At 43.1% G+C, this 10,837-nt stretch overlaps 1 long non-coding RNA gene across 1 annotated transcript; it reads right to left on the bottom strand.

Moving 5' to 3' along the window:
• Positions 1 to 3,047: 3,047 nt before the first annotated feature.
• On the bottom strand, positions 3,048 to 6,265 carry LOC134969867 (uncharacterized). The gene is made up of 3 exons (XR_010189536.1): positions 6,162 to 6,265; positions 4,296 to 4,868; positions 3,048 to 3,166 (listed from the first exon to the last, which is right to left on the bottom strand). It is a non-coding gene; the product is annotated as an uncharacterized LOC134969867 (long non-coding RNA).
• Positions 6,266 to 10,837: the final 4,572 nt, after the last annotated feature.

The raw sequence follows: 10,837 nt of genomic DNA on the forward strand, positions 1-10,837 counted from the left end.
CAACCGTTCGCACAGCAGCGAAAAACCGCTGCGTGCGAATGGGTCGGAATGACCCCCATTGCACATTGTTTCGCACCTTCCTGCTTTCATTCAGTGTTCCTGTACATTGCACATTGTTTTGCACCTTCCTGCTATCATTCACTGTTACTGTATATTACTACACACCTTCCTGCATTCATTCACTGTTACTGTATATTGCACATTGTTTTGCACCTTCCTGCATTCATTCCCTGTTACTGTATATTGCACATTGTTTTGCACCTTCCTTCATTCATTCATTCATTCATTCATTCATTCATTCATTCATTCATTCATTCATTCACGGTTACTGTATATTGCACATTGTTTGCACCTGCCTGCATTCATTCACTGTTACTGTATATTGCACATTGTTTGCACCTGCCTGCATTCATTCAGTGTTCCTGTACATTGCACATTGTTTGCACCTGCCTGCATTCATTCAGTGTTCCTGTATATTGCACATTGTTTTGCACCTTCCTGCTTTCATTCAGTGTTCCTGTACATTGCACATTGTTTCGCACCTTCCTGCTTTCATTCAGTGTTCCTGTACATTGCACATTGGTGGTCATTCCGAGTTGTTCGCTCTGTAAATTTCATCGCATCGCAGCGATTTTCCGCTTAGTGCGCATGCGCAATGTTCGCACTGCGACTGCGCCAAGTACATTTGCTAAGAAGTTAGGATTTTTACTCACGGCTTTTTCTTCGCTCAGGCGATCGTAGTGTGATTGACAGGAAGTGGGTGTTTCTGGGCGGAAACACGCGGTTTTATGGGCGTGTGGGAAAAAATGCTACCGTTTCCGGAAAAAACGCAGGAGTGGCTGAAGAAACGGGGGAGTGTCTGGGCGAACGCTGGGAGTGTTTATGACGTCAAACCAGGAACGACAAGCACTGAACTGATCGCACTGGCAGAGTAAGTCTCGAGCTACTCAGAAACTGCACAGAGAAGTCTTTTCGCAATATTGAGAATCTTTCGTTCGCAATTTTAAGATGCTAAGATACACTCCCAGTAGGCGGCGGCTTAGCGTGTGCAATGCTGCTAAAAGCAGCTTGCGATCGAACAACTCGGAATGAGGGCCATTGTTTCGCACCTTCCTTCTGTCATTCAGTGTTCCTGTACATTGCACATTGTTTCGCACCTTCCTGCTTTAATTCAGTGTTCCTGTACATTGGCCCTCATTCCGAGTTGTTCGCTCGCAAGCTGCTTTTAGCAGATTTGCTCACGCTAAGTCGCCGCCTACTGGGAGTGAATCTTAGCTTCAAAAAATTGCGACCGACGGATTTGCAATATTGCGATTAGACCTCTCTTAGCAGTTTCTGAGTAGCTCCAGACCTACTCGGCATCTGCGATCAGTTCAGTGCTTGTCGTTCCTGGTTTGACGTCACAAACACACCCAGCGTTCGCCCAGACACTCCTCCGTTTCTCCGGCCACTCCCGCGTTTTTCCCAGAAACGGTAGCGTTTTTTCACACACACCCATAAAACGGCCAGTTTCCGCCCAGTAACACCCACTTCCTGTCAATCACATTACGATCACCAGAACGATGAAAAAGCCGTGAGTAAAATACCTAACTGCATAGCAAATTTACTTGGCGCAGTCGCAGTGCGAACATTGCGCATGCGCTATAAGCGGAAAATCGCAGCGATGCGAAGAAAAATACAGAGCGACCAACTCGGAATGTGTTACTGGGCGGAAACAGGCCGTTTTATGGGCGTGTGGGAAAAAACGCTACCGTTTCTGGGAAAAACGCGGGAGTGGCTGGAGAAACGGAGGAGTGTCTGGGCGAACGCTGGGTGTGTTTGTGACGTCAAACCAGGAACGACAAGCCCTGAACTGATCGCAGATGCCGAGTAAGTGTGGAGCTACTCTGAAACTGCTAAGAAGTGTGTAATCGCAATATTGCGAATCTTTCGTTCGCAATTTTAGCGTGTGCAAAGCTGCTAAAAGCAGCTTGCGAGCGAACAACTCGGAATGAGGGCCATTGTTTCGCACCTTCCTACTTTCATTCAGTGTTCCTGTACATTGCACATTGTTTCGCACCTTCCTGCTTTCATTCAGTGTTCCTGTACATTGCACGTTGTTTCGCACCTTCCTGCATTCATTCAGTGTTCCTGTACATTGCACGTTGTTTCGCACCTTCCTGCATTCATTCAGTGTTCCTTTACATTGCACGTTGTTTCGCACCTTCCTGCATTCATTCAGTGTTCCTGTACATTGCACATTGTTTCGCACCTTCCTGCATTCATTCCGTGTTCCTGTACATTGCACGTTGTTTCGCACCTTCCTGCATTCATTCAGTGTTCCTGTACATTGCACATTGGCCCTCATTCCGAGTTGATCGCTAAGTTTTTCGGACGCACAACATATTCGCAAAGTTGCGTTAATGTAGTAATTTTGCGAACTTCCGCCCTCAACGTATTTTTGCAAATTCGCACGCAGTATTACACAAAGTGGGCGTACGCCAAATGACATCGCAGTAATGCAAAACCATCGCAGCATTGCGAAATCATCGCAATAACACATACTTAATCGTAAAAATACTAAGTTTGAGTATATTTACAAAGTTTGGCGTAAAAGTGCACACTTTTAAGGTAAAACGCACAAAAATGTTTTTTTGGACTATTAAGTGCAATTACACACCACAAGCCCTTTTCAATTACGAACCCAATTAGTGTTTTGATTGTTAATGTTCAAAAACAATTAAGTCTGTGAACAAAACCAGATTAACACTTTGTTGCCATAATTGCCCATCAACATGTCAAAGTGTAAATTTTTTTTTTTTTTTCTTCACTTTTTTAATTTTTAAAGGTGTTGTTTGTGAATGAAGGTGTTTACATGTTTCTTAACACAATATTATCCTTTTTTTTTGGGTAAAAATGTAACGTTAGATGTGTGTAATTTTTTTGTCATAAAAATTCTACCTGCAAATCTGCTGATCCTTTTTTGCATTAAGAAACACAACACCCGGTTAACTTTAAACAACTTTTTTTTTATTTTTTTTTGTTTTTTTTTGTTTTTTTGGTAAATCAAATATTCTAAATTATGCAAATTTTTCCAAATGGTCCACACAATCCAGCATTGCTTGCAGGTGTTGGCGCATGGTGTTTAGAATCCCTGCAAAACTTGTGGGATCTCCAACTGCAACATCTGAAATTAAGATGCAACACAAACATTAATAACTTAATTACATTACTTATTAGCCAAGCAAGGCGCAAAGCACACTTAAATGCTGGCATGTACAAACTGCTGGACTCCAGCTGTTGTGAAACTACATATACCAGCATGCCTTTACACAGTTTTGTGGTCAGGGAATGGCAAAGCTGTGTGAGGGCATGCTGGGATGTGTAGTTTCTCAACAGTTGGAGTGCCGCAGTTTGGACAGGTCTGCTTTAATGGCAAAGTTACTACATCCTGGCTGTTTTATGGTACAATCATTAGCAGAACTCACAAGCCTGCTCAGCCTTTTTTTCAGATTTTAAAGTGTTCCAGACCATGTGTTACATTTACTACTATGTGAGTTATATTTAAGATGGAACGTTGCCCATAGCAATCAAGCCAAAATATGATTATTATATTGTAGAAGTGGCTCCCAATTTTTAAAGTATAATCTTATTGGTTGCTATGTCCGACATCCCATGTTAAAGATAACTACCATCTTCGTCAATGTGACACCATGTTGGCATTCATTCCCATTTGTTGTTTATTTTTTTTATTTTTTTTAGGAGGTTGGTCCTGCATCATCACACTGCATAAACACATCTTCAGCAGCCCAACATATCATAGCATTCCCACACTCCCTGAAAGCTGCCCTTACTAAATAAGTGGAAACATGTTTGACTCGAACAATTATTAATTTTGAGAATGTAACTTTCACACAAAAAAACAGTGTGTCATTAGGCTGCATAACAAAGTGAAGCATGTGATTTGTAAGTGTAAATATTCAGACTACACAGGCCCAAGTGTAAAAGGCAAACAACATACTAAACTCCACTCAGGTCTAACTGTTTCACTGAAAAAGTAACACATATAAACCCTGTTGTCCTGGCAACCCTGGCTACCTAATGAGTGTCAACCTAGAGTGGACACACAAAACATTGCACACATACACACTGTACATACAATGACACTCACAAATATGTAAAGGCAACATGTACACCATGATGAAATGTTTAAATATTTTTCCAGGGTCCAAGAATTCAAACAGTACAACACTGCATGTTTTGCCATTGTAAGTGTAAGTGGGTAATCTTATTGTATAAAATTTAAATAAACTTACTTTCCTCGGAAACATCCAGACTCCCGGAATGTTCTGCAGGGGCTTCCTCTGCCCATTCACTTGGTGGGGATGCTGCCTGGATGGGGGAAGGCGGCTGGATGGGGGAAGGAGGAGGGATTGGGGAAGGAGGAGGGATTGGGGAAGGAGGAGGGATTGGGGCAGGAGGCTGGATGGGGGAAGGAGGCTGGATTAGTGCCGCAATTTCAGAGGGGGGGTCTGATTGAGAGGGCGAGGGGGGCGGAGAGAAATTTAAAGCAATAGAGGGTGAGGGGGGTTCAGATGGGGATGTCGAAGTGGAAGGAGAAGGGGTATGGGAAGGAGGAGAAGGGGTCCCAGAAAGAGATGGAGAGGTGTGGTGAGAAGGGGAATGGAAAGTGGAGTGGGCCAGGGAAGCTGAGGGGGACTGGGAAGCTGAGGGGGACTGTGAAGATGAGGGGGACTGGAAAGCTGAGGGGGAGTGTGAAGGGGAGGGGGAGTGAGAAGGGGAGGGGGAGTGAGAAGGGGAGGGGGAGTGAGAAGGGGAGGGGGAGTGGGAAGGGGAAGGGGGTGGGGAGTTGTGCCGTTGTTGTTGTCCTAGAATGAAAATATTGTCCACATTTTTTAATCATGCCAAATTACATAGTATTGATTTTTAAATATAAATGTTATGTTACATGTTTTTTTTTAAAAAATTTAAAATAGAAAATCAAACATGTTAAGATCCTCTTCATGTTGGCCATAGCAAACAAAATGAAGCCAAACTTTAACTTTGAAGCTCATTCCTTAATCTAGTCCATTGAGTCATAGTGATTTGTCTAGGCAACATCACCAGATTACTATTCAAGGGCCCTTATTATATAGCCAGCACTTATCAAGTATTTTGGACCAGTTTCCTGGCTGCTTCTTATTTCTTGGAAACATGCACTTGTTTCGTGTCACTTTACTACAGTCAGTACTGTTTCCCCTAACCACACACACTGACCTAATTTCCTAAAAAGGAGACTGAAGGTTGCAATTAGCCTACCACTTACTGTAAAATGTAGGTAATTCAAAGGGGATTACAGCTGGAATTTAGTTTGCAATTGTCCAAAAGCATGTGCTCTGCAGGGGTTGCATATATAACATGTGCAGAGAGAGTTAGATTTGGTTTTACTTTTTCAATTATGGGCATGGAAAATACAGGCTGTTTAATTTAAACACAGCAAATTATTGAGATGCTTTAACACACCCCACCCAAATCTTACTCACTCTGCACATGTTACATATGCTTCCCCTGCAGTGCACATGGTTTTGCACAATGGTTTACAAAAAACCTTTTGTTCAAAATTGGGAAGATCAAGCATTATCACATTTTAAGCAAAAAATCTTATGTAATGTAACTTACTTCGGGTATGGAGAGCACGGATTTGCTGGCGGATCTCCGCCAACAAATCTGGAGTCCGCCTGCGGAGATCACTCCATCGCCTCTCGAGCTGGATGATTGTCCGCCTGCTGCGGACGCGAGTCCGCAGCAGGCGGCGGACCTCCGCGTAGGCCTCGCGCTTCACCCGATTGGGGATGAAGCGCCCAACGCGGCCTACGCGGCGGTCCATCACCGCTACCAGCACGCGGAGCTCCCGCCTGGAGAACGGTGCTGCACGCATCATGGCAATGGCGTTTTCCTTATTTGGGCATATATTTATAGTGTCTGTTAGCATGTGATTGGCCAAAAATATGTCATTTCTAATAACTTTATTGATCTTTGCAATGCTGTGAAGAGCAGAGAGTTATTTTGCACGAGCGGAAATTCGCATTAGCAGAAGCGAAAATGTTTGTTAGAAACAATTAGAATAAACACACAGAGACACAGACTTTACTGAAAATTACTAAACATATCTGTGTACTCACCACAGGTCGTGTGATCATTCAGCTGGACAGTCACAAAGTGTCAAACATTGAGGATCATTTGTTTGTGTGTTTGTTTACATAATCAGGATTTGAGGATATAAAATAAATAAGGACACTATTTATTATCATTACAGTATTTAAATTATTACATAAACATTGTCAGCTTAACGTGTTTTTGTTTTTTGTGTTTAAAAAGAAAAAACCATTCCAACACAACAACAGCATTACCCAATCACTTTACAAGAACATACTAAATGCAATCATGTTTAAAAATACATAAGCATACTGGGTTGTATTATTTGTGCAAATATAAATGTTAAAAACACTATACCTGAAATGTTCTGCTACAATTCTTGCCCTCACTTGGCTCCCCCTCCGTGTCACACTCCCCCCACCGAAGCGTGGCACAACCCCTGGCTCCTCATCAGGCAATTCCTCTGCCTGAGGAAGCTCGACACTACTCCTTACCGCGATATTATGGAGTATTGCGCACAGGACCACTATTTTACTTGCCATCTCCGGCGAATACATGATGTCGCCACCCGTGCGGTGGAGCACACGAAAGCGCCCTTTCAGGACACCAATTGTGCGCTCCACCAGCTGCCTAGTGGCAGTAAGCGCGGAGTTAAATGCCATCTGTGGTCCTGGCCTGGGATTACGGTAAGGAGTCATGAGCCAGGGGGTGCAAGGATATCCACGGTCTCCTGTTGGAATAAAAGCAAAATTTTAGATCACAAATTTCATATATTTTTGTAAGTTTGTAACTAAAATATTTGAGCAACAACTCACCCAATAACCACATGTCTGGTCGTTGACTTGATCTTAATCTCTGCCATATCCCTGATTGTCTAATGACATACGCATCATGGGAACTTCCTGTAAACTTTGCGTTCAGGGAAAGGATCTGGAGGGATGGCCCACAAACAACCATTACATTCAGAGAATGAAACAGTTTCCTGTTTCTATAAATTTCTTCATTATGTCTTGGTGGCTGAATAGCAACATGTGTGCCATCCACAACCCCAATAACATGTGGGAAGCGACTACCACCTTCCGCAAATTGCCGCTTCACCACATCTAGGGCACCAACATCCAAAGGCATAGCAATAAATTGCTTAACACGCTTGATGAAAGCCTGGCAGACACGTCGCAGGACCTTACTGAACTGGCCCTGCGACATGCCAACCAGGTCTCCAACAACATGCTGGAATGATCCTGTGGCCAAAAAATGTAACACTGCAAGGAATTGTGTCAATGGTGGTATTGCTGTAGGATACCGAATTTCAGACTCCAGATCACTCTCTATTATGGAGAGAGTGTCTAGGATTAGATGTGGTGGCAGCCGGTATCTACGCACCACCACATCATCTGGCATCCCAAAAAGTATGACACGGGTTCTGAAAATTGGTGGCCTAGCACGCCTCCGTTGCCTTGGTTGATGAGGAGCCGGCTGTGGTTGTGGGGCTGGCGGTTGGGGTGGGAGTGCTGGCGTGGGTTGGGGAGGTAGGGCTTCTGCCGCAATATGTATTGACATCACACACTTTTTGGAGAGAATGTTAAGAAATGTAAAAAAAAAATAATTCAAAGTTTTCCAAAATTTTACACAATAACTGTTTTTACAATTGTGGTGTCAACTTACTGCAGGAGCGTACATTTTTTCTGTGTTGAATTCATGTCCAAAATGCAAAAATAAAAAGCAAATAAAACTAAATTTAATATTTGGATATAAAAAACATATATTAATGCAAAAAAACTTTATAAAAAAAAAAAACCAAAAAAATAATAAATTTAGTACCTAGTCCAGGAAAGACAAACACTACTTTGCAGATCAATCCTGGAAAACCCAAACACTTTGTTTAGCAAACTTTACAAAAAAAAAAAACAAAAAAAATTAACAAACACAAACAAGCACCAACACAGGCCAAGGACACTTACCTGCTCCTAAAGAAATAAAGTCTTGTTTTTGTGGACCACACCCAAAAATGAAGACAAAATTGGTTTTTCTCACCAAAAAAAAAACTCCTACAAGAGAACACAAATGACAGTCAAAAACAGCATACAGACACTTCCAACAAACAAGCTCCAACACAGGCCAACGACACTTACCTGCTCCTAAAGAAATAAAGTCTTGTTTTTGTGGACCACACCCAAAAATGAAGACAAAATTGGTTTTTCTCACCAAAAATAAAACTCCTACAAGAGAACACAAATGACAGTCAAAAACAGCATACAGACACTTCCAACAAACAAGCTCCAACACAGGCCAACGACACTTACCTGCTCCTAAAGAAATAAAGTCTTGTTTTTGTGGACCACACCCAAAAATGAAGACAAAATTGGTTTTTCTCACCAAAAAGTAAATTCCTACAAGAGAACACTAATGACAGTCAAAACAAAGAAGCACGGGAATATTTTCACAAATGGACTTGCAAAATATATATGTGTTATAAAAATTAAAATATTGAAATGTATTAAAAAAACTTGCCAACACAAAAAAAAACAAAAAAAAACAGAATACTCACAAACGAAAATACCCACAAAAAATGCCACTGTCTATATTCAAAACGCAAAGAAAAGGACAAAGGTATGCTTGACAATTACTCACTCTGCCAATTCCACTATCACCTTCCCGCACAAGCCAACAACTCAAACGCCAAACTACCAACACTTACAGCATGCACAGTAGGCCCTTAAATAAGCAGTGCAATCATTCAACAGAATAACAGTGTACACCTGTGTGAATTAACGAGTCGCACGTAGGTATATAAGCGCACACACCTCGGCGTACACACGTCATCACAAACATGGCTTCTCGTGAGCAAATCGCAGCAGAGATAGACCGCATTGCAGAGCAGCAGATGGCATTGCAGAAACAACGGATAGAGTGTCAAAGGCGCTTGTTAGAATACGCCTCTGCGGAGGTTAATGCAGGACCTAGTACTCTGCAAATTTCTGCTTCTGAACCTCAACAATTGAGTGTGGATACCCTGCCACACACACATAGTGAGCAAACTGAGGGAGAATTGACTTTAGCCACACAAACACAGCAGACAGAAGCTGCTAGTGAGGAGGAAGATGGAGATGACCAACCTGAAGAAACCTCACAGGCTACCTCCAGACGGAAAAAAAGACAGCCTGCATTCACTAAGAGGGAGTTGCGTGTCTTGGTCACGCAGGCCATGTCCAAAATACATAGGGGCCCCAAAAACATGGGGGCTGCTTCCAAAGAACGCATCTGGAGAGACATCACAAAATCTGTGAATGAAGTTGGCTCTGTCGTCAGAACATCACAGGAAGTGAGACGACGGTAAGTGCATCTTGACAATCCTTTTTCTGTGCTAAGTTGCATAAAAAATGTAGTTACATGTCATGTTATGTCTAGCAAACACAAGCAGAACATGTGTGCTATATATTTACTTTGAACAATAAGAAGACTCAACTTTTTCCCTCTTTCACAATATTTATGTAGGTGGGCCGACTTCAAATCCCGCCTGAAGGCAAAGAGGGCTGCGGAGTGGAATGCCTCAAGGGCAACAGGGGGGGGACCACCTGTCGCTGTGGAGTATACTGACTTGGAGGAGATGGCGATGGCCTGTGTGAGTTATGAGGAGGGCCAAGGGGTGTCTCATATGGACACGGACCTGCCTGAGATTCTGACGGGACATGACTTGGAAGGTAAGTTTACACATGTATTTGTCTGAAATTTGAACTGTATTAATAATCTTAAACTAATTTTGACTCCAACTTTTCCCCCACACATTCTTCTATTTGCTTGCCACAAAACACAGCACAGGGGGGTGAACAGTTTGAGTCACAGGCCGGTTATGTGGTTGAGGCTGAGGTGGAGGGACCTAGTGGGTCTGCCAGTGTGGGCCAACAAAACCCACCTATGCAGGTTCCTACTGGCCCCCCCACCCAACCCTCTGCTATCCCGGAGATCCTGCTTGAAATTGCTAGGTATGGTGAGAGCCTAAACACATTTCAAGACGGGGTCATCCGGGAGGTAAGCCAGATAACTGTCCGGCTCACTGAGATCCGAACCTGTGTTGAGCAAGGTGTTGCTCAACTCTGCCAAAGTCTGGCAGAGATCAGGCAGGCCCAAGAACAACTGGCCTCCTCAAACCAAAGCCTTGCAACTAACATCTTGCAAGGGCTCCAGGCCATCGCTGTCTCCCTTGCCCACAGTGGCAGAGAGCCAACCACATCGGCTCCCTCCCCTGCCCCTGCCCAGGAAGAACAGGACACTGGGCAGGCCCAACGAAGGTCACTCCGCAGACCAAGCAAAGAAGATCAGCCTCAGGCGGGGCGAAAAAGAAGAAAGTGATGTCTCTCCAGATGGGCAGCACCCATGTTTTTGTAGTTGCCTCTATGTTATTTTGGACTTGGCTTGTGTGGCCAGAATGGATCACTCCCTCTTAGTGAAATGTCTTTTTTCTGTTTGGAGGAATTGTAGCCTGTGAGTTTCTTTTAAAAAACAACAGAGCCATCTTCCTCTCACTAGTGTGCTGTGTATTGTTGTGTTTGTGTGGTGGATACTAATTATTTCTCAGTTTGTGTCACATTTTTGTGTGGCAGGGTGTGAAATATGTTGAATTTATGAATTTATAAGATACTTTTGTCAGAAGCAGAAATTTGCAGAGTACTGAGTTCTGCAATATAATTTTTGTCAGTGCCAT

This window comes from Pseudophryne corroboree, chromosome 11, assembly GCF_028390025.1.
Source record: "Pseudophryne corroboree isolate aPseCor3 chromosome 11, aPseCor3.hap2, whole genome shotgun sequence".
NCBI lineage: Eukaryota > Metazoa > Chordata > Amphibia > Anura > Myobatrachidae > Pseudophryne > Pseudophryne corroboree.